The 17,600-nt window shown below is 54.4% G+C and overlaps 43 non-coding genes across 43 annotated transcripts; 9 read left to right on the forward strand and 34 right to left on the reverse strand.

Annotated features, from left to right (window-relative positions):
• The first annotated feature begins 17 nt into the window (after positions 1-17).
• Trnag-ucc (transfer RNA glycine (anticodon UCC)) lies at positions 18-89 on the forward strand. Its single transcript has one exon. It is a non-coding gene; the product is annotated as a tRNA-Gly (tRNA).
• A 586-nt stretch (positions 90-675) lies between these two features.
• On the reverse strand, positions 676-749 carry Trnai-aau (transfer RNA isoleucine (anticodon AAU)). The gene has a single exon. It is a non-coding gene; the product is annotated as a tRNA-Ile (tRNA).
• A 198-nt stretch (positions 750-947) lies between these two features.
• On the reverse strand, positions 948-1,019 carry Trnae-uuc (transfer RNA glutamic acid (anticodon UUC)). Its single transcript has one exon. It is a non-coding gene; the product is annotated as a tRNA-Glu (tRNA).
• A 280-nt stretch (positions 1,020-1,299) lies between these two features.
• Positions 1,300-1,372, reverse strand: Trnam-cau (transfer RNA methionine (anticodon CAU)). Its single transcript has one exon. It is a non-coding gene; the product is annotated as a tRNA-Met (tRNA).
• Positions 1,373-1,665: 293 nt separating this feature from the next.
• On the reverse strand, positions 1,666-1,736 carry Trnag-gcc (transfer RNA glycine (anticodon GCC)). Its single transcript has one exon. It is a non-coding gene; the product is annotated as a tRNA-Gly (tRNA).
• Positions 1,737-2,077: 341 nt separating this feature from the next.
• On the forward strand, positions 2,078-2,149 carry Trnag-ucc (transfer RNA glycine (anticodon UCC)). The gene has a single exon. It is a non-coding gene; the product is annotated as a tRNA-Gly (tRNA).
• Positions 2,150-2,735: 586 nt separating this feature from the next.
• Positions 2,736-2,809, reverse strand: Trnai-aau (transfer RNA isoleucine (anticodon AAU)). The gene has a single exon. It is a non-coding gene; the product is annotated as a tRNA-Ile (tRNA).
• Positions 2,810-3,007: 198 nt separating this feature from the next.
• On the reverse strand, positions 3,008-3,079 carry Trnae-uuc (transfer RNA glutamic acid (anticodon UUC)). The gene has a single exon. It is a non-coding gene; the product is annotated as a tRNA-Glu (tRNA).
• Positions 3,080-3,360: 281 nt separating this feature from the next.
• Trnam-cau (transfer RNA methionine (anticodon CAU)) lies at positions 3,361-3,433 on the reverse strand. Its single transcript has one exon. It is a non-coding gene; the product is annotated as a tRNA-Met (tRNA).
• Positions 3,434-3,726: 293 nt separating this feature from the next.
• Positions 3,727-3,797, reverse strand: Trnag-gcc (transfer RNA glycine (anticodon GCC)). Its single transcript has one exon. It is a non-coding gene; the product is annotated as a tRNA-Gly (tRNA).
• A 341-nt stretch (positions 3,798-4,138) lies between these two features.
• On the forward strand, positions 4,139-4,210 carry Trnag-ucc (transfer RNA glycine (anticodon UCC)). Its single transcript has one exon. It is a non-coding gene; the product is annotated as a tRNA-Gly (tRNA).
• A 586-nt stretch (positions 4,211-4,796) lies between these two features.
• On the reverse strand, positions 4,797-4,870 carry Trnai-aau (transfer RNA isoleucine (anticodon AAU)). Its single transcript has one exon. It is a non-coding gene; the product is annotated as a tRNA-Ile (tRNA).
• A 198-nt stretch (positions 4,871-5,068) lies between these two features.
• On the reverse strand, positions 5,069-5,140 carry Trnae-uuc (transfer RNA glutamic acid (anticodon UUC)). The gene has a single exon. It is a non-coding gene; the product is annotated as a tRNA-Glu (tRNA).
• Positions 5,141-5,421: 281 nt separating this feature from the next.
• Trnam-cau (transfer RNA methionine (anticodon CAU)) lies at positions 5,422-5,494 on the reverse strand. The gene has a single exon. It is a non-coding gene; the product is annotated as a tRNA-Met (tRNA).
• A 293-nt stretch (positions 5,495-5,787) lies between these two features.
• Trnag-gcc (transfer RNA glycine (anticodon GCC)) lies at positions 5,788-5,858 on the reverse strand. Its single transcript has one exon. It is a non-coding gene; the product is annotated as a tRNA-Gly (tRNA).
• Positions 5,859-6,199: 341 nt separating this feature from the next.
• Trnag-ucc (transfer RNA glycine (anticodon UCC)) lies at positions 6,200-6,271 on the forward strand. Its single transcript has one exon. It is a non-coding gene; the product is annotated as a tRNA-Gly (tRNA).
• Positions 6,272-6,857: 586 nt separating this feature from the next.
• On the reverse strand, positions 6,858-6,931 carry Trnai-aau (transfer RNA isoleucine (anticodon AAU)). The gene has a single exon. It is a non-coding gene; the product is annotated as a tRNA-Ile (tRNA).
• Positions 6,932-7,129: 198 nt separating this feature from the next.
• Trnae-uuc (transfer RNA glutamic acid (anticodon UUC)) lies at positions 7,130-7,201 on the reverse strand. Its single transcript has one exon. It is a non-coding gene; the product is annotated as a tRNA-Glu (tRNA).
• Positions 7,202-7,482: 281 nt separating this feature from the next.
• Positions 7,483-7,555, reverse strand: Trnam-cau (transfer RNA methionine (anticodon CAU)). The gene has a single exon. It is a non-coding gene; the product is annotated as a tRNA-Met (tRNA).
• A 293-nt stretch (positions 7,556-7,848) lies between these two features.
• Trnag-gcc (transfer RNA glycine (anticodon GCC)) lies at positions 7,849-7,919 on the reverse strand. The gene has a single exon. It is a non-coding gene; the product is annotated as a tRNA-Gly (tRNA).
• A 341-nt stretch (positions 7,920-8,260) lies between these two features.
• Positions 8,261-8,332, forward strand: Trnag-ucc (transfer RNA glycine (anticodon UCC)). Its single transcript has one exon. It is a non-coding gene; the product is annotated as a tRNA-Gly (tRNA).
• A 586-nt stretch (positions 8,333-8,918) lies between these two features.
• Positions 8,919-8,992, reverse strand: Trnai-aau (transfer RNA isoleucine (anticodon AAU)). Its single transcript has one exon. It is a non-coding gene; the product is annotated as a tRNA-Ile (tRNA).
• Positions 8,993-9,190: 198 nt separating this feature from the next.
• On the reverse strand, positions 9,191-9,262 carry Trnae-uuc (transfer RNA glutamic acid (anticodon UUC)). Its single transcript has one exon. It is a non-coding gene; the product is annotated as a tRNA-Glu (tRNA).
• Positions 9,263-9,543: 281 nt separating this feature from the next.
• Positions 9,544-9,616, reverse strand: Trnam-cau (transfer RNA methionine (anticodon CAU)). Its single transcript has one exon. It is a non-coding gene; the product is annotated as a tRNA-Met (tRNA).
• A 293-nt stretch (positions 9,617-9,909) lies between these two features.
• Positions 9,910-9,980, reverse strand: Trnag-gcc (transfer RNA glycine (anticodon GCC)). The gene has a single exon. It is a non-coding gene; the product is annotated as a tRNA-Gly (tRNA).
• Positions 9,981-10,321: 341 nt separating this feature from the next.
• Positions 10,322-10,393, forward strand: Trnag-ucc (transfer RNA glycine (anticodon UCC)). Its single transcript has one exon. It is a non-coding gene; the product is annotated as a tRNA-Gly (tRNA).
• A 586-nt stretch (positions 10,394-10,979) lies between these two features.
• Trnai-aau (transfer RNA isoleucine (anticodon AAU)) lies at positions 10,980-11,053 on the reverse strand. Its single transcript has one exon. It is a non-coding gene; the product is annotated as a tRNA-Ile (tRNA).
• Positions 11,054-11,251: 198 nt separating this feature from the next.
• On the reverse strand, positions 11,252-11,323 carry Trnae-uuc (transfer RNA glutamic acid (anticodon UUC)). The gene has a single exon. It is a non-coding gene; the product is annotated as a tRNA-Glu (tRNA).
• A 281-nt stretch (positions 11,324-11,604) lies between these two features.
• On the reverse strand, positions 11,605-11,677 carry Trnam-cau (transfer RNA methionine (anticodon CAU)). Its single transcript has one exon. It is a non-coding gene; the product is annotated as a tRNA-Met (tRNA).
• Positions 11,678-11,970: 293 nt separating this feature from the next.
• Positions 11,971-12,041, reverse strand: Trnag-gcc (transfer RNA glycine (anticodon GCC)). Its single transcript has one exon. It is a non-coding gene; the product is annotated as a tRNA-Gly (tRNA).
• Positions 12,042-12,382: 341 nt separating this feature from the next.
• Positions 12,383-12,454, forward strand: Trnag-ucc (transfer RNA glycine (anticodon UCC)). Its single transcript has one exon. It is a non-coding gene; the product is annotated as a tRNA-Gly (tRNA).
• A 586-nt stretch (positions 12,455-13,040) lies between these two features.
• Positions 13,041-13,114, reverse strand: Trnai-aau (transfer RNA isoleucine (anticodon AAU)). Its single transcript has one exon. It is a non-coding gene; the product is annotated as a tRNA-Ile (tRNA).
• Positions 13,115-13,312: 198 nt separating this feature from the next.
• Trnae-uuc (transfer RNA glutamic acid (anticodon UUC)) lies at positions 13,313-13,384 on the reverse strand. The gene has a single exon. It is a non-coding gene; the product is annotated as a tRNA-Glu (tRNA).
• A 281-nt stretch (positions 13,385-13,665) lies between these two features.
• Trnam-cau (transfer RNA methionine (anticodon CAU)) lies at positions 13,666-13,738 on the reverse strand. The gene has a single exon. It is a non-coding gene; the product is annotated as a tRNA-Met (tRNA).
• Positions 13,739-14,031: 293 nt separating this feature from the next.
• Trnag-gcc (transfer RNA glycine (anticodon GCC)) lies at positions 14,032-14,102 on the reverse strand. The gene has a single exon. It is a non-coding gene; the product is annotated as a tRNA-Gly (tRNA).
• Positions 14,103-14,443: 341 nt separating this feature from the next.
• Trnag-ucc (transfer RNA glycine (anticodon UCC)) lies at positions 14,444-14,515 on the forward strand. The gene has a single exon. It is a non-coding gene; the product is annotated as a tRNA-Gly (tRNA).
• A 586-nt stretch (positions 14,516-15,101) lies between these two features.
• Positions 15,102-15,175, reverse strand: Trnai-aau (transfer RNA isoleucine (anticodon AAU)). The gene has a single exon. It is a non-coding gene; the product is annotated as a tRNA-Ile (tRNA).
• A 198-nt stretch (positions 15,176-15,373) lies between these two features.
• Positions 15,374-15,445, reverse strand: Trnae-uuc (transfer RNA glutamic acid (anticodon UUC)). The gene has a single exon. It is a non-coding gene; the product is annotated as a tRNA-Glu (tRNA).
• Positions 15,446-15,726: 281 nt separating this feature from the next.
• Positions 15,727-15,799, reverse strand: Trnam-cau (transfer RNA methionine (anticodon CAU)). The gene has a single exon. It is a non-coding gene; the product is annotated as a tRNA-Met (tRNA).
• Positions 15,800-16,092: 293 nt separating this feature from the next.
• On the reverse strand, positions 16,093-16,163 carry Trnag-gcc (transfer RNA glycine (anticodon GCC)). Its single transcript has one exon. It is a non-coding gene; the product is annotated as a tRNA-Gly (tRNA).
• A 341-nt stretch (positions 16,164-16,504) lies between these two features.
• Positions 16,505-16,576, forward strand: Trnag-ucc (transfer RNA glycine (anticodon UCC)). Its single transcript has one exon. It is a non-coding gene; the product is annotated as a tRNA-Gly (tRNA).
• Positions 16,577-17,162: 586 nt separating this feature from the next.
• Positions 17,163-17,236, reverse strand: Trnai-aau (transfer RNA isoleucine (anticodon AAU)). Its single transcript has one exon. It is a non-coding gene; the product is annotated as a tRNA-Ile (tRNA).
• Positions 17,237-17,434: 198 nt separating this feature from the next.
• Trnae-uuc (transfer RNA glutamic acid (anticodon UUC)) lies at positions 17,435-17,506 on the reverse strand. Its single transcript has one exon. It is a non-coding gene; the product is annotated as a tRNA-Glu (tRNA).
• Between the last annotated feature and the right edge of the window lie 94 nt (positions 17,507-17,600).

A 17,600-nucleotide genomic window follows, 5' to 3' on the forward strand; every position in this document is an offset into this window, starting at 1 on the left:
GCGGGGCGCTCGCTTGTGCGGTCGTGGTGTAATGGTCAGCATAGTTGCCTTCCAAGCAGTTGATCCGGGTTCGATTCCCGGCCACCGCAGCAGGCTTTTAATTTCGCGTATGAGTACTTTTGCCACGCGCTCTTAAACTATTGTTTTTTCGCCCTCTTACTCGCTGCATACCAGCCCTTAGTGTGTCTCGACTTGTCTCGACTTTGCTCAGCTGACGCGAGAGCTGACGCTCTCAAATCGGCCTATATCAAAACGACAAGCACGAGAAACGACTGAGAGAGGTAAGGAGAGGCGAGGCGAGGCGATGGACACACAGCACGCCCCCTTCATTTCACGGTGGCGTCTCCCTGGCCGAATCGGGCTGTAGCTCCGAAAACAAAGGAGAAACAAAAATAGGAAGTAAAACTGCCAATAGGGCCCTGTGTTCCCATGCGCTCACCCGCCCAAGTACTGACAAGGGCCAAAGTTGTTACGCATCGGCAATCGGACATTTTCTTTCATTTTCTCTAACCAGTGTATTCAAGATATTATGGCCATTGCCGAGTGAATGCTGTAGTGCTTCCCGACGAGTCGGGTTCGGATCCTCTGTCAACTTCCACGCAGGGTGATGATCATTTGGTCATCACACTCGCCAGCTGAAATCGGCGCTGCCTTTTCGCAGTAGTAAAAGAGAAGTGGCCCGTGGGGGGATCGAACCCACGACCTTCGCGTTATTAGCACGACGCTCTAACCAACTGAGCTAACGGGCCTCGGCAGATGCAGTTGCTCAGCCCTACGCTGGAATCAGGTGGCATGAAGCCATACACCATTCCTATGGTCGTCGTGTGTCTGCTTCCCTAGTCTATATTCTGCTGACGGTCACGAAACAGTAGCTATATTGCGAGCAGGACGGGAAACGGCCGCTCGGACAGCTCAAACTTGTCACGATTCGTGTGGAAAAAATTCCGTTCCGGTACCGGGAATCGAACCCGGGCCTCCTGGGTGAAAGCCAGGTATCCTAGCCACTAGACCACACCGGATGCGGCCGTTTCATTCGACCGTCCGTCGGTCGCTTGTCGCATTGTCGCTCTCTTTGCGAGCATCTTTGCACATACTGACTGGCAAGGCGCGCACCTCAAACGTCGCAGAGCAATGCTTTTGGCTTCATGCTCTGCTGGGAGAAGAGGGATAGGGAAGCTGTATGTAGCAATAACAGGAAGTAAACATTTTCCCGCTGAAGCGTTGAAACGTTGTGGATAACAAACAAGAAATAAGTTGGCGCCCTAGCAACAGCACCACCTTCAGTCACAGAAAATTAGATGCCCCGGGTGTGGATCGAACTCACGACCTTAAGATTATGAGACTTACGCGCTGCCTACTGCGCTACCGAGGCAGGCGATCGTTAGACCTTCTGGAATCTTGGTAAGTATCGAATACAAGTGGTAGAGAGTCTGCACTCCCTGGCTCATTTTTTCTGTTGCTACACGTGCATTCACGGCGCGGCAGGCAACTTGCGATGCTAGGCCGACGCCAGTATGTACAATAGCACGCAGGAGTCCAAACGAGCAGTCGTCCGCGCTGCATGATTGGTTCTTTCCATACGGAATCCCGCGGTTCATTCTCATGGCTCACGCAGTTCGAGTGCGAAAGACACGCAGCACCCCTACCGGAGAAAAAACAAAATGATGCATCGGCCGGGAATCGAACCCGGGCCGCCCGCGTGGCAGGCGAGCATTCTACCACTGAACCACCGATGCTCGGGCCAGCGGTACCTTCACGCTGCTTCCCGAGCAGATGTCTCAAGGGAAAGTGGGACTGCCGTCAAGCGCCGTAGCATTCTGTGGAGAAGATGCTGCAGACGCTGAATCCTGCACTGCACTGCTTAAAGATGCCGCCAGAACGCGGTCCTCTGCGTACTCTTGCGTCGCCGGCGCCGACTCTTGCCAAAGGATGCGAAATGTGCGCGGATACGCTGTCCGAATGCGTCTGGATGTGCTCCCCTAGCCTGCCTCGAAATGCGCCTGCCGGGTACGATCACCTTCGGCCGCTGCCGACAGGCGGGAAGCCGACTCAGCGCGGTGGCGGGGCGCTCGCTTGTGCGGTCGTGGTGTAATGGTCAGCATAGTTGCCTTCCAAGCAGTTGATCCGGGTTCGATTCCCGGCCACCGCAGCAGGCTTTTAATTTCGCGTATGAGTACTTTTGCCACGCGCTCTTAAACTATTGTTTTTTCGCCCTCTTACTCGCTGCATACCAGCCCTTAGTGTGTCTCGACTTGTCTCGACTTTGCTCAGCTGACGCGAGAGCTGACGCTCTCAAATCGGCCTATATCAAAACGACAAGCACGAGAAACGACTGAGAGAGGTAAGGAGAGGCGAGGCGAGGCGATGGACACACAGCACGCCCCCTTCATTTCACGGTGGCGTCTCCCTGGCCGAATCGGGCTGTAGCTCCGAAAACAAAGGAGAAACAAAAATAGGAAGTAAAACTGCCAATAGTGCCCTGTGTTCCCATGCGCTCACCCGCCCAAGTACTGACAAGGGCCAAAGTTGTTACGCATCGGCAATCGGACATTTTCTTTCATTTTCTCTAACCAGTGTATTCAAGATATTATGGCCATTGCCGAGTGAATGCTGTAGTGCTTCCCGACGAGTCGGGTTCGGATCCTCTGTCAACTTCCACGCAGGGTGATGATCATTTGGTCATCACACTCGCCAGCTGAAATCGGCGCTGCCTTTTCGCAGTAGTAAAAGAGAAGTGGCCCGTGGGGGGATCGAACCCACGACCTTCGCGTTATTAGCACGACGCTCTAACCAACTGAGCTAACGGGCCTCGGCAGATGCAGTTGCTCAGCCCTACGCTGGAATCAGGTGGCATGAAGCCATACACCATTCCTATGGTCGTCGTGTGTCTGCTTCCCTAGTCTATATTCTGCTGACGGTCACGAAACAGTAGCTATATTGCGAGCAGGACGGGAAACGGCCGCTCGGACAGCTCAAACTTGTCACGATTCGTGTGGAAAAAATTCCGTTCCGGTACCGGGAATCGAACCCGGGCCTCCTGGGTGAAAGCCAGGTATCCTAGCCACTAGACCACACCGGATGCGGCCGTTTCATTCGACCGTTCGTACGGTCGCTTGTCGCATTGTCGCTCTCTTTGCGAGCATCTTTGCACATACTGACTGGCAAGGCGCGCACCTCAAACGTCGCAGAGCAATGCTTTTGGCTTCATGCTCTGCTGGGAGAAGAGGGATAGGGAAGCTGTATGTAGCAATAACAGGAAGTAAACATTTTCCCGCTGAAGCGTTGAAACGTTGTGGATAACAAACAAGAAATAAGTTGGCGCCCTAGCAACAGCACCACCTTCAGTCACAGAAAATTAGATGCCCCGGGTGTGGATCGAACTCACGACCTTAAGATTATGAGACTTACGCGCTGCCTACTGCGCTACCGAGGCAGGCGATCGTTAGACCTTCTGGAATCTTGGTAAGTATCGAATACAAGTGGTAGAGAGTCTGCACTCCCTGGCTCATTTTTTCTGTTGCTACACGTGCATTCACGGCGCGGCAGGCAACTTGCGATGCTAGGCCGACGCCAGTATGTACAATAGCACGCAGGAGTCCAAACGAGCAGTCGTCCGCGCTGCATGATTGGTTCTTTCCATACGGAATCCCGCGGTTCATTCTCATGGCTCACGCAGTTCGAGTGCGAAAGACACGCAGCACCCCTACCGGAGAAAAAACAAAATGATGCATCGGCCGGGAATCGAACCCGGGCCGCCCGCGTGGCAGGCGAGCATTCTACCACTGAACCACCGATGCTCGGGCCAGCGGTACCTTCACGCTGCTTCCCGAGCAGATGTCTCAAGGGAAAGTGGGACTGCCGTCAAGCGCCGTAGCATTCTGTGGAGAAGATGCTGCAGACGCTGAATCCTGCACTGCACTGCTTAAAGATGCCGCCAGAACGCGGTCCTCTGCGTACTCTTGCGTCGCCGGCGCCGACTCTTGCCAAAGGATGCGAAATGTGCGCGGATACGCTGTCCGAATGCGTCTGGATGTGCTCCCCTAGCCTGCCTCGAAATGCGCCTGCCGGGTACGATCACCTTCGGCCGCTGCCGACAGGCGGGAAGCCGACTCAGCGCGGTGGCGGGGCGCTCGCTTGTGCGGTCGTGGTGTAATGGTCAGCATAGTTGCCTTCCAAGCAGTTGATCCGGGTTCGATTCCCGGCCACCGCAGCAGGCTTTTAATTTCGCGTATGAGTACTTTTGCCACGCGCTCTTAAACTATTGTTTTTTCGCCCTCTTACTCGCTGCATACCAGCCCTTAGTGTGTCTCGACTTGTCTCGACTTTGCTCAGCTGACGCGAGAGCTGACGCTCTCAAATCGGCCTATATCAAAACGACAAGCACGAGAAACGACTGAGAGAGGTAAGGAGAGGCGAGGCGAGGCGATGGACACACAGCACGCCCCCTTCATTTCACGGTGGCGTCTCCCTGGCCGAATCGGGCTGTAGCTCCGAAAACAAAGGAGAAACAAAAATAGGAAGTAAAACTGCCAATAGTGCCCTGTGTTCCCATGCGCTCACCCGCCCAAGTACTGACAAGGGCCAAAGTTGTTACGCATCGGCAATCGGACATTTTCTTTCATTTTCTCTAACCAGTGTATTCAAGATATTATGGCCATTGCCGAGTGAATGCTGTAGTGCTTCCCGACGAGTCGGGTTCGGATCCTCTGTCAACTTCCACGCAGGGTGATGATCATTTGGTCATCACACTCGCCAGCTGAAATCGGCGCTGCCTTTTCGCAGTAGTAAAAGAGAAGTGGCCCGTGGGGGGATCGAACCCACGACCTTCGCGTTATTAGCACGACGCTCTAACCAACTGAGCTAACGGGCCTCGGCAGATGCAGTTGCTCAGCCCTACGCTGGAATCAGGTGGCATGAAGCCATACACCATTCCTATGGTCGTCGTGTGTCTGCTTCCCTAGTCTATATTCTGCTGACGGTCACGAAACAGTAGCTATATTGCGAGCAGGACGGGAAACGGCCGCTCGGACAGCTCAAACTTGTCACGATTCGTGTGGAAAAAATTCCGTTCCGGTACCGGGAATCGAACCCGGGCCTCCTGGGTGAAAGCCAGGTATCCTAGCCACTAGACCACACCGGATGCGGCCGTTTCATTCGACCGTTCGTACGGTCGCTTGTCGCATTGTCGCTCTCTTTGCGAGCATCTTTGCACATACTGACTGGCAAGGCGCGCACCTCAAACGTCGCAGAGCAATGCTTTTGGCTTCATGCTCTGCTGGGAGAAGAGGGATAGGGAAGCTGTATGTAGCAATAACAGGAAGTAAACATTTTCCCGCTGAAGCGTTGAAACGTTGTGGATAACAAACAAGAAATAAGTTGGCGCCCTAGCAACAGCACCACCTTCAGTCACAGAAAATTAGATGCCCCGGGTGTGGATCGAACTCACGACCTTAAGATTATGAGACTTACGCGCTGCCTACTGCGCTACCGAGGCAGGCGATCGTTAGACCTTCTGGAATCTTGGTAAGTATCGAATACAAGTGGTAGAGAGTCTGCACTCCCTGGCTCATTTTTTCTGTTGCTACACGTGCATTCACGGCGCGGCAGGCAACTTGCGATGCTAGGCCGACGCCAGTATGTACAATAGCACGCAGGAGTCCAAACGAGCAGTCGTCCGCGCTGCATGATTGGTTCTTTCCATACGGAATCCCGCGGTTCATTCTCATGGCTCACGCAGTTCGAGTGCGAAAGACACGCAGCACCCCTACCGGAGAAAAAACAAAATGATGCATCGGCCGGGAATCGAACCCGGGCCGCCCGCGTGGCAGGCGAGCATTCTACCACTGAACCACCGATGCTCGGGCCAGCGGTACCTTCACGCTGCTTCCCGAGCAGATGTCTCAAGGGAAAGTGGGACTGCCGTCAAGCGCCGTAGCATTCTGTGGAGAAGATGCTGCAGACGCTGAATCCTGCACTGCACTGCTTAAAGATGCCGCCAGAACGCGGTCCTCTGCGTACTCTTGCGTCGCCGGCGCCGACTCTTGCCAAAGGATGCGAAATGTGCGCGGATACGCTGTCCGAATGCGTCTGGATGTGCTCCCCTAGCCTGCCTCGAAATGCGCCTGCCGGGTACGATCACCTTCGGCCGCTGCCGACAGGCGGGAAGCCGACTCAGCGCGGTGGCGGGGCGCTCGCTTGTGCGGTCGTGGTGTAATGGTCAGCATAGTTGCCTTCCAAGCAGTTGATCCGGGTTCGATTCCCGGCCACCGCAGCAGGCTTTTAATTTCGCGTATGAGTACTTTTGCCACGCGCTCTTAAACTATTGTTTTTTCGCCCTCTTACTCGCTGCATACCAGCCCTTAGTGTGTCTCGACTTGTCTCGACTTTGCTCAGCTGACGCGAGAGCTGACGCTCTCAAATCGGCCTATATCAAAACGACAAGCACGAGAAACGACTGAGAGAGGTAAGGAGAGGCGAGGCGAGGCGATGGACACACAGCACGCCCCCTTCATTTCACGGTGGCGTCTCCCTGGCCGAATCGGGCTGTAGCTCCGAAAACAAAGGAGAAACAAAAATAGGAAGTAAAACTGCCAATAGTGCCCTGTGTTCCCATGCGCTCACCCGCCCAAGTACTGACAAGGGCCAAAGTTGTTACGCATCGGCAATCGGACATTTTCTTTCATTTTCTCTAACCAGTGTATTCAAGATATTATGGCCATTGCCGAGTGAATGCTGTAGTGCTTCCCGACGAGTCGGGTTCGGATCCTCTGTCAACTTCCACGCAGGGTGATGATCATTTGGTCATCACACTCGCCAGCTGAAATCGGCGCTGCCTTTTCGCAGTAGTAAAAGAGAAGTGGCCCGTGGGGGGATCGAACCCACGACCTTCGCGTTATTAGCACGACGCTCTAACCAACTGAGCTAACGGGCCTCGGCAGATGCAGTTGCTCAGCCCTACGCTGGAATCAGGTGGCATGAAGCCATACACCATTCCTATGGTCGTCGTGTGTCTGCTTCCCTAGTCTATATTCTGCTGACGGTCACGAAACAGTAGCTATATTGCGAGCAGGACGGGAAACGGCCGCTCGGACAGCTCAAACTTGTCACGATTCGTGTGGAAAAAATTCCGTTCCGGTACCGGGAATCGAACCCGGGCCTCCTGGGTGAAAGCCAGGTATCCTAGCCACTAGACCATACCGGATGCGGCCGTTTCATTCGACCGTTCGTACGGTCGCTTGTCGCATTGTCGCTCTCTTTGCGAGCATCTTTGCACATACTGACTGGCAAGGCGCGCACCTCAAACGTCGCAGAGCAATGCTTTTGGCTTCATGCTCTGCTGGGAGAAGAGGGATAGGGAAGCTGTATGTAGCAATAACAGGAAGTAAACATTTTCCCGCTGAAGCGTTGAAACGTTGTGGATAACAAACAAGAAATAAGTTGGCGCCCTAGCAACAGCACCACCTTCAGTCACAGAAAATTAGATGCCCCGGGTGTGGATCGAACTCACGACCTTAAGATTATGAGACTTACGCGCTGCCTACTGCGCTACCGAGGCAGGCGATCGTTAGACCTTCTGGAATCTTGGTAAGTATCGAATACAAGTGGTAGAGAGTCTGCACTCCCTGGCTCATTTTTTCTGTTGCTACACGTGCATTCACGGCGCGGCAGGCAACTTGCGATGCTAGGCCGACGCCAGTATGTACAATAGCACGCAGGAGTCCAAACGAGCAGTCGTCCGCGCTGCATGATTGGTTCTTTCCATACGGAATCCCGCGGTTCATTCTCATGGCTCACGCAGTTCGAGTGCGAAAGACACGCAGCACCCCTACCGGAGAAAAAACAAAATGATGCATCGGCCGGGAATCGAACCCGGGCCGCCCGCGTGGCAGGCGAGCATTCTACCACTGAACCACCGATGCTCGGGCCAGCGGTACCTTCACGCTGCTTCCCGAGCAGATGTCTCAAGGGAAAGTGGGACTGCCGTCAAGCGCCGTAGCATTCTGTGGAGAAGATGCTGCAGACGCTGAATCCTGCACTGCACTGCTTAAAGATGCCGCCAGAACGCGGTCCTCTGCGTACTCTTGCGTCGCCGGCGCCGACTCTTGCCAAAGGATGCGAAATGTGCGCGGATACGCTGTCCGAATGCGTCTGGATGTGCTCCCCTAGCCTGCCTCGAAATGCGCCTGCCGGGTACGATCACCTTCGGCCGCTGCCGACAGGCGGGAAGCCGACTCAGCGCGGTGGCGGGGCGCTCGCTTGTGCGGTCGTGGTGTAATGGTCAGCATAGTTGCCTTCCAAGCAGTTGATCCGGGTTCGATTCCCGGCCACCGCAGCAGGCTTTTAATTTCGCGTATGAGTACTTTTGCCACGCGCTCTTAAACTATTGTTTTTTCGCCCTCTTACTCGCTGCATACCAGCCCTTAGTGTGTCTCGACTTGTCTCGACTTTGCTCAGCTGACGCGAGAGCTGACGCTCTCAAATCGGCCTATATCAAAACGACAAGCACGAGAAACGACTGAGAGAGGTAAGGAGAGGCGAGGCGAGGCGATGGACACACAGCACGCCCCCTTCATTTCACGGTGGCGTCTCCCTGGCCGAATCGGGCTGTAGCTCCGAAAACAAAGGAGAAACAAAAATAGGAAGTAAAACTGCCAATAGTGCCCTGTGTTCCCATGCGCTCACCCGCCCAAGTACTGACAAGGGCCAAAGTTGTTACGCATCGGCAATCGGACATTTTCTTTCATTTTCTCTAACCAGTGTATTCAAGATATTATGGCCATTGCCGAGTGAATGCTGTAGTGCTTCCCGACGAGTCGGGTTCGGATCCTCTGTCAACTTCCACGCAGGGTGATGATCATTTGGTCATCACACTCGCCAGCTGAAATCGGCGCTGCCTTTTCGCAGTAGTAAAAGAGAAGTGGCCCGTGGGGGGATCGAACCCACGACCTTCGCGTTATTAGCACGACGCTCTAACCAACTGAGCTAACGGGCCTCGGCAGATGCAGTTGCTCAGCCCTACGCTGGAATCAGGTGGCATGAAGCCATACACCATTCCTATGGTCGTCGTGTGTCTGCTTCCCTAGTCTATATTCTGCTGACGGTCACGAAACAGTAGCTATATTGCGAGCAGGACGGGAAACGGCCGCTCGGACAGCTCAAACTTGTCACGATTCGTGTGGAAAAAATTCCGTTCCGGTACCGGGAATCGAACCCGGGCCTCCTGGGTGAAAGCCAGGTATCCTAGCCACTAGACCACACCGGATGCGGCCGTTTCATTCGACCGTTCGTACGGTCGCTTGTCGCATTGTCGCTCTCTTTGCGAGCATCTTTGCACATACTGACTGGCAAGGCGCGCACCTCAAACGTCGCAGAGCAATGCTTTTGGCTTCATGCTCTGCTGGGAGAAGAGGGATAGGGAAGCTGTATGTAGCAATAACAGGAAGTAAACATTTTCCCGCTGAAGCGTTGAAACGTTGTGGATAACAAACAAGAAATAAGTTGGCGCCCTAGCAACAGCACCACCTTCAGTCACAGAAAATTAGATGCCCCGGGTGTGGATCGAACTCACGACCTTAAGATTATGAGACTTACGCGCTGCCTACTGCGCTACCGAGGCAGGCGATCGTTAGACCTTCTGGAATCTTGGTAAGTATCGAATACAAGTGGTAGAGAGTCTGCACTCCCTGGCTCATTTTTTCTGTTGCTACACGTGCATTCACGGCGCGGCAGGCAACTTGCGATGCTAGGCCGACGCCAGTATGTACAATAGCACGCAGGAGTCCAAACGAGCAGTCGTCCGCGCTGCATGATTGGTTCTTTCCATACGGAATCCCGCGGTTCATTCTCATGGCTCACGCAGTTCGAGTGCGAAAGACACGCAGCACCCCTACCGGAGAAAAAACAAAATGATGCATCGGCCGGGAATCGAACCCGGGCCGCCCGCGTGGCAGGCGAGCATTCTACCACTGAACCACCGATGCTCGGGCCAGCGGTACCTTCACGCTGCTTCCCGAGCAGATGTCTCAAGGGAAAGTGGGACTGCCGTCAAGCGCCGTAGCATTCTGTGGAGAAGATGCTGCAGACGCTGAATCCTGCACTGCACTGCTTAAAGATGCCGCCAGAACGCGGTCCTCTGCGTACTCTTGCGTCGCCGGCGCCGACTCTTGCCAAAGGATGCGAAATGTGCGCGGATACGCTGTCCGAATGCGTCTGGATGTGCTCCCCTAGCCTGCCTCGAAATGCGCCTGCCGGGTACGATCACCTTCGGCCGCTGCCGACAGGCGGGAAGCCGACTCAGCGCGGTGGCGGGGCGCTCGCTTGTGCGGTCGTGGTGTAATGGTCAGCATAGTTGCCTTCCAAGCAGTTGATCCGGGTTCGATTCCCGGCCACCGCAGCAGGCTTTTAATTTCGCGTATGAGTACTTTTGCCACGCGCTCTTAAACTATTGTTTTTTCGCCCTCTTACTCGCTGCATACCAGCCCTTAGTGTGTCTCGACTTGTCTCGACTTTGCTCAGCTGACGCGAGAGCTGACGCTCTCAAATCGGCCTATATCAAAACGACAAGCACGAGAAACGACTGAGAGAGGTAAGGAGAGGCGAGGCGAGGCGATGGACACACAGCACGCCCCCTTCATTTCACGGTGGCGTCTCCCTGGCCGAATCGGGCTGTAGCTCCGAAAACAAAGGAGAAACAAAAATAGGAAGTAAAACTGCCAATAGTGCCCTGTGTTCCCATGCGCTCACCCGCCCAAGTACTGACAAGGGCCAAAGTTGTTACGCATCGGCAATCGGACATTTTCTTTCATTTTCTCTAACCAGTGTATTCAAGATATTATGGCCATTGCCGAGTGAATGCTGTAGTGCTTCCCGACGAGTCGGGTTCGGATCCTCTGTCAACTTCCACGCAGGGTGATGATCATTTGGTCATCACACTCGCCAGCTGAAATCGGCGCTGCCTTTTCGCAGTAGTAAAAGAGAAGTGGCCCGTGGGGGGATCGAACCCACGACCTTCGCGTTATTAGCACGACGCTCTAACCAACTGAGCTAACGGGCCTCGGCAGATGCAGTTGCTCAGCCCTACGCTGGAATCAGGTGGCATGAAGCCATACACCATTCCTATGGTCGTCGTGTGTCTGCTTCCCTAGTCTATATTCTGCTGACGGTCACGAAACAGTAGCTATATTGCGAGCAGGACGGGAAACGGCCGCTCGGACAGCTCAAACTTGTCACGATTCGTGTGGAAAAAATTCCGTTCCGGTACCGGGAATCGAACCCGGGCCTCCTGGGTGAAAGCCAGGTATCCTAGCCACTAGACCACACCGGATGCGGCCGTTTCATTCGACCGTTCGTACGGTCGCTTGTCGCATTGTCGCTCTCTTTGCGAGCATCTTTGCACATACTGACTGGCAAGGCGCGCACCTCAAACGTCGCAGAGCAATGCTTTTGGCTTCATGCTCTGCTGGGAGAAGAGGGATAGGGAAGCTGTATGTAGCAATAACAGGAAGTAAACATTTTCCCGCTGAAGCGTTGAAACGTTGTGGATAACAAACAAGAAATAAGTTGGCGCCCTAGCAACAGCACCACCTTCAGTCACAGAAAATTAGATGCCCCGGGTGTGGATCGAACTCACGACCTTAAGATTATGAGACTTACGCGCTGCCTACTGCGCTACCGAGGCAGGCGATCGTTAGACCTTCTGGAATCTTGGTAAGTATCGAATACAAGTGGTAGAGAGTCTGCACTCCCTGGCTCATTTTTTCTGTTGCTACACGTGCATTCACGGCGCGGCAGGCAACTTGCGATGCTAGGCCGACGCCAGTATGTACAATAGCACGCAGGAGTCCAAACGAGCAGTCGTCCGCGCTGCATGATTGGTTCTTTCCATACGGAATCCCGCGGTTCATTCTCATGGCTCACGCAGTTCGAGTGCGAAAGACACGCAGCACCCCTACCGGAGAAAAAACAAAATGATGCATCGGCCGGGAATCGAACCCGGGCCGCCCGCGTGGCAGGCGAGCATTCTACCACTGAACCACCGATGCTCGGGCCAGCGGTACCTTCACGCTGCTTCCCGAGCAGATGTCTCAAGGGAAAGTGGGACTGCCGTCAAGCGCCGTAGCATTCTGTGGAGAAGATGCTGCAGACGCTGAATCCTGCACTGCACTGCTTAAAGATGCCGCCAGAACGCGGTCCTCTGCGTACTCTTGCGTCGCCGGCGCCGACTCTTGCCAAAGGATGCGAAATGTGCGCGGATACGCTGTCCGAATGCGTCTGGATGTGCTCCCCTAGCCTGCCTCGAAATGCGCCTGCCGGGTACGATCACCTTCGGCCGCTGCCGACAGGCGGGAAGCCGACTCAGCGCGGTGGCGGGGCGCTCGCTTGTGCGGTCGTGGTGTAATGGTCAGCATAGTTGCCTTCCAAGCAGTTGATCCGGGTTCGATTCCCGGCCACCGCAGCAGGCTTTTAATTTCGCGTATGAGTACTTTTGCCACGCGCTCTTAAACTATTGTTTTTTCGCCCTCTTACTCGCTGCATACCAGCCCTTAGTGTGTCTCGACTTGTCTCGACTTTGCTCAGCTGACGCGAGAGCTGACGCTCTCAAATCGGCCTATATCAAAACGACAAGCACGAGAAACGACTGAGAGAGGTAAGGAGAGGCGAGGCGAGGCGATGGACACACAGCACGCCCCCTTCATTTCACGGTGGCGTCTCCCTGGCCGAATCGGGCTGTAGCTCCGAAAACAAAGGAGAAACAAAAATAGGAAGTAAAACTGCCAATAGTGCCCTGTGTTCCCATGCGCTCACCCGCCCAAGTACTGACAAGGGCCAAAGTTGTTACGCATCGGCAATCGGACATTTTCTTTCATTTTCTCTAACCAGTGTATTCAAGATATTATGGCCATTGCCGAGTGAATGCTGTAGTGCTTCCCGACGAGTCGGGTTCGGATCCTCTGTCAACTTCCACGCAGGGTGATGATCATTTGGTCATCACACTCGCCAGCTGAAATCGGCGCTGCCTTTTCGCAGTAGTAAAAGAGAAGTGGCCCGTGGGGGGATCGAACCCACGACCTTCGCGTTATTAGCACGACGCTCTAACCAACTGAGCTAACGGGCCTCGGCAGATGCAGTTGCTCAGCCCTACGCTGGAATCAGGTGGCATGAAGCCATACACCATTCCTATGGTCGTCGTGTGTCTGCTTCCCTAGTCTATATTCTGCTGACGGTCACGAAACAGTAGCTATATTGCGAGCAGGACGGGAAACGGCCGCTCGGACAGCTCAAACTTGTCACGATTCGTGTGGAAAAAATTCCGTTCCGGTACCGGGAATCGAACCCGGGCCTCCTGGGTGAAAGCCAGGTATCCTAGCCACTAGACCACACCGGATGCGGCCGTTTCATTCGACCGTTCGTACGGTCGCTTGTCGCATTGTCGCTCTCTTTGCGAGCATCTTTGCACATACTGACTGGCAAGGCGCGCACCTCAAACGTCGCAGAGCAATGCTTTTGGCTTCATGCTCTGCTGGGAGAAGAGGGATAGGGAAGCTGTATGTAGCAATAACAGGAAGTAAACATTTTCCCGCTGAAGCGTTGAAACGTTGTGGATAACAAACAAGAAATAAGTTGGCGCCCTAGCAACAGCACCACCTTCAGTCACAGAAAATTAGATGCCCCGGGTGTGGATCGAACTCACGACCTTAAGATTATGAGACTTACGCGCTGCCTACTGCGCTACCGAGGCAGGCGATCGTTAGACCTTCTGGAATCTTGGTAAGTATCGAATACAAGTGGTAGAGAGTCTGCACTCCCTGGCTCATTTTTTCTGTTGCTACACGTGCATTCACGGCGCGGCAGGCAACTTGCGATGCTAGGCCGACGCCAGTATGTACAATAGCACGCAGGAGTCCAAACGAGCAGTCGTCCGCGCTGCATGATTGGTTCTTTCCATACGGAATCCCGCGGTTCATTCTCATGGCTCACGCAGTTCGAGTGCGAAAGACACGCAGCACCCCTACCGGAGAAAAAACAAAATGATGCATCGGCCGGGAATCGAACCCGGGCCGCCCGCGTGGCAGGCGAGCATTCTACCACTGAACCACCGATGCTCGGGCCAGCGGTACCTTCACGCTGCTTCCCGAGCAGATGTCTCAAGGGAAAGTGGGACTGCCGTCAAGCGCCGTAGCATTCTGTGGAGAAGATGCTGCAGACGCTGAATCCTGCACTGCACTGCTTAAAGATGCCGCCAGAACGCGGTCCTCTGCGTACTCTTGCGTCGCCGGCGCCGACTCTTGCCAAAGGATGCGAAATGTGCGCGGATACGCTGTCCGAATGCGTCTGGATGTGCTCCCCTAGCCTGCCTCGAAATGCGCCTGCCGGGTACGATCACCTTCGGCCGCTGCCGACAGGCGGGAAGCCGACTCAGCGCGGTGGCGGGGCGCTCGCTTGTGCGGTCGTGGTGTAATGGTCAGCATAGTTGCCTTCCAAGCAGTTGATCCGGGTTCGATTCCCGGCCACCGCAGCAGGCTTTTAATTTCGCGTATGAGTACTTTTGCCACGCGCTCTTAAACTATTGTTTTTTCTCCCTCTTACTCGCTGCATACCAGCCCTTAGTGTGTCTCGACTTGTCTCGACTTTGCTCAGCTGACGCGAGAGCTGACGCTCTCAAATCGGCCTATATCAAAACGACAAGCACGAGAAACGACTGAGAGAGGTAAGGAGAGGCGAGGCGAGGCGATGGACACACAGCACGCCCCCTTCATTTCACGGTGGCGTCTCCCTGGCCGAATCGGGCTGTAGCTCCGAAAACAAAGGAGAAACAAAAATAGGAAGTAAAACTGCCAATAGTGCCCTGTGTTCCCATGCGCTCACCCGCCCAAGTACTGACAAGGGCCAAAGTTGTTACGCATCGGCAATCGGACATTTTCTTTCATTTTCTCTAACCAGTGTATTCAAGATATTATGGCCATTGCCGAGTGAATGCTGTAGTGCTTCCCGACGAGTCGGGTTCGGATCCTCTGTCAACTTCCACGCAGGGTGATGATCATTTGGTCATCACACTCGCCAGCTGAAATCGGCGCTGCCTTTTCGCAGTAGTAAAAGAGAAGTGGCCCGTGGGGGGATCGAACCCACGACCTTCGCGTTATTAGCACGACGCTCTAACCAACTGAGCTAACGGGCCTCGGCAGATGCAGTTGCTCAGCCCTACGCTGGAATCAGGTGGCATGAAGCCATACACCATTCCTATGGTCGTCGTGTGTCTGCTTCCCTAGTCTATATTCTGCTGACGGTCACGAAACAGTAGCTATATTGCGAGCAGGACGGGAAACGGCCGCTCGGACAGCTCAAACTTGTCACGATTCGTGTGGAAAAAATTCCGTTCCGGTACCGGGAATCGAACCCGGGCCTCCTGGGTGAAAGCCAGGTATCCTAGCCACTAGACCACACCGGATGCGGCCGTTTCATTCGACCGTTCGTACGGTCGCTTGTCGCATTGTCGCTCTCTTTGCGAGCATCTTTGCACATACTGACTGGCAAGGCGCGCACCTCAAACGTCGCAGAGCAATGCTTTTGGCTTCATGCTCTGCTGGGAGAAGAGGAATAGGGAAGCTGTATGTAGCAATAACAGGAAGTAAACATTTTCCCGCTGAAGCGTTGAAACGTTGTGGATAACAAACAAGAAATAAGTTGGCGCCCTAGCAACAGCACCACCTTCAGTCACAGAAAATTAGATGCCCCGGGTGTGGATCGAACTCACGACCTTAAGATTATGAGACTTACGCGCTGCCTACTGCGCTACCGAGGCAGGCGATCGTTAGACCTTCTGGAATCTTGGTAAGTATCGAATACAAGTGGTAGAGAGTCTGCACTCCCTGGCTCATTTTTTCTGTTGCTACACGTGCATTCACGGCGCGGCAGGCAACTTGCGATGCTAGGCCGACGCCAGTATGTACAATAGCACGCAGGAGTCCAAACGAGCAGTCGTCCGCGCTGCATGATTGGTTCTTTCCATACGGAATCCCGCGGTTCATTCTCATGGCTCACGCAGTTCGAGTGCGAAAGACACGCAGCACCCCTACCGGAGAAAAAACAAAATGATGCATCGGCCGGGAATCGAACCCGGGCCGCCCGCGTGGCAGGCGAGCATTCTACCACTGAACCACCGATGCTCGGGCCAGCGGTACCTTCACGCTGCTTCCCGAGCAGATGTCTCAAGGGAAAGTGGGACTGCCGTCAAGCGCCGTAGCATTCTGTGGAGAAGATGCTGCAGACGCTGAATCCTGCACTGCACTGCTTAAAGATGCCGCCAGAACGCGGTCCTCTGCGTACTCTTGCGTCGCCGGCGCCGACTCTTGCCAAAGGATGCGAAATGTGCGCGGATACGCTGTCCGAATGCGTCTGGATGTGCTCCCCTAGCCTGCCTCGAAATGCGCCTGCCGGGTACGATCACCTTCGGCCGCTGCCGACAGGCGGGAAGCCGACTCAGCGCGGTGGCGGGGCGCTCGCTTGTGCGGTCGTGGTGTAATGGTCAGCATAGTTGCCTTCCAAGCAGTTGATCCGGGTTCGATTCCCGGCCACCGCAGCAGGCTTTTAATTTCGCGTATGAGTACTTTTGCCACGCGCTCTTAAACTATTGTTTTTTCGCCCTCTTACTCGCTGCATACCAGCCCTTAGTGTGTCTCGACTTGTCTCGACTTTGCTCAGCTGACGCGAGAGCTGACGCTCTCAAATCGGCCTATATCAAAACGACAAGCACGAGAAACGACTGAGAGAGGTAAGGAGAGGCGAGGCGAGGCGATGGACACACAGCACGCCCCCTTCATTTCACGGTGGCGTCTCCCTGGCCGAATCGGGCTGTAGCTCCGAAAACAAAGGAGAAACAAAAATAGGAAGTAAAACTGCCAATAGTGCCCTGTGTTCCCATGCGCTCACCCGCCCAAGTACTGACAAGGGCCAAAGTTGTTACGCATCGGCAATCGGACATTTTCTTTCATTTTCTCTAACCAGTGTATTCAAGATATTATGGCCATTGCCGAGTGAATGCTGTAGTGCTTCCCGACGAGTCGGGTTCGGATCCTCTGTCAACTTCCACGCAGGGTGATGATCATTTGGTCATCACACTCGCCAGCTGAAATCGGCGCTGCCTTTTCGCAGTAGTAAAAGAGAAGTGGCCCGTGGGGGGATCGAACCCACGACCTTCGCGTTATTAGCACGACGCTCTAACCAACTGAGCTAACGGGCCTCGGCAGATGCAGTTGCTCAGCCCTACGCTGGAATCAGGTGGCATGAAGCCATACACCATTCCTATGGTCGTCGTGTGTCTGCTTCCCTAGTCTATATTCTGCTGACGGTCACGAAACAGTAGCTATATTGCGAGCAGGACGGGAAACGGCCGCTCGGACAGCTCAAACTTGTCACGATTCGTGTGGAAAAAATTCCGTTCCGGTACCGGGAATCGAACCCGGGCCTCCTGGGTGAAAGCCAGGTATCCTAGCCACTAGACCACACCGGATGCGGCAGTTTCATTCGACCGTTCGTACGGTCGCTTGTCGCATTGTCGCTCTCTTTGCGAGCATCTTTGCACATACTGACTGGCAAGGCGCGCA

Source organism: Schistocerca serialis, chromosome 2 (assembly GCF_023864345.2).
Source record: "Schistocerca serialis cubense isolate TAMUIC-IGC-003099 chromosome 2, iqSchSeri2.2, whole genome shotgun sequence".
In the NCBI taxonomy this organism is placed as follows: domain Eukaryota; kingdom Metazoa; phylum Arthropoda; class Insecta; order Orthoptera; family Acrididae; genus Schistocerca; species Schistocerca serialis.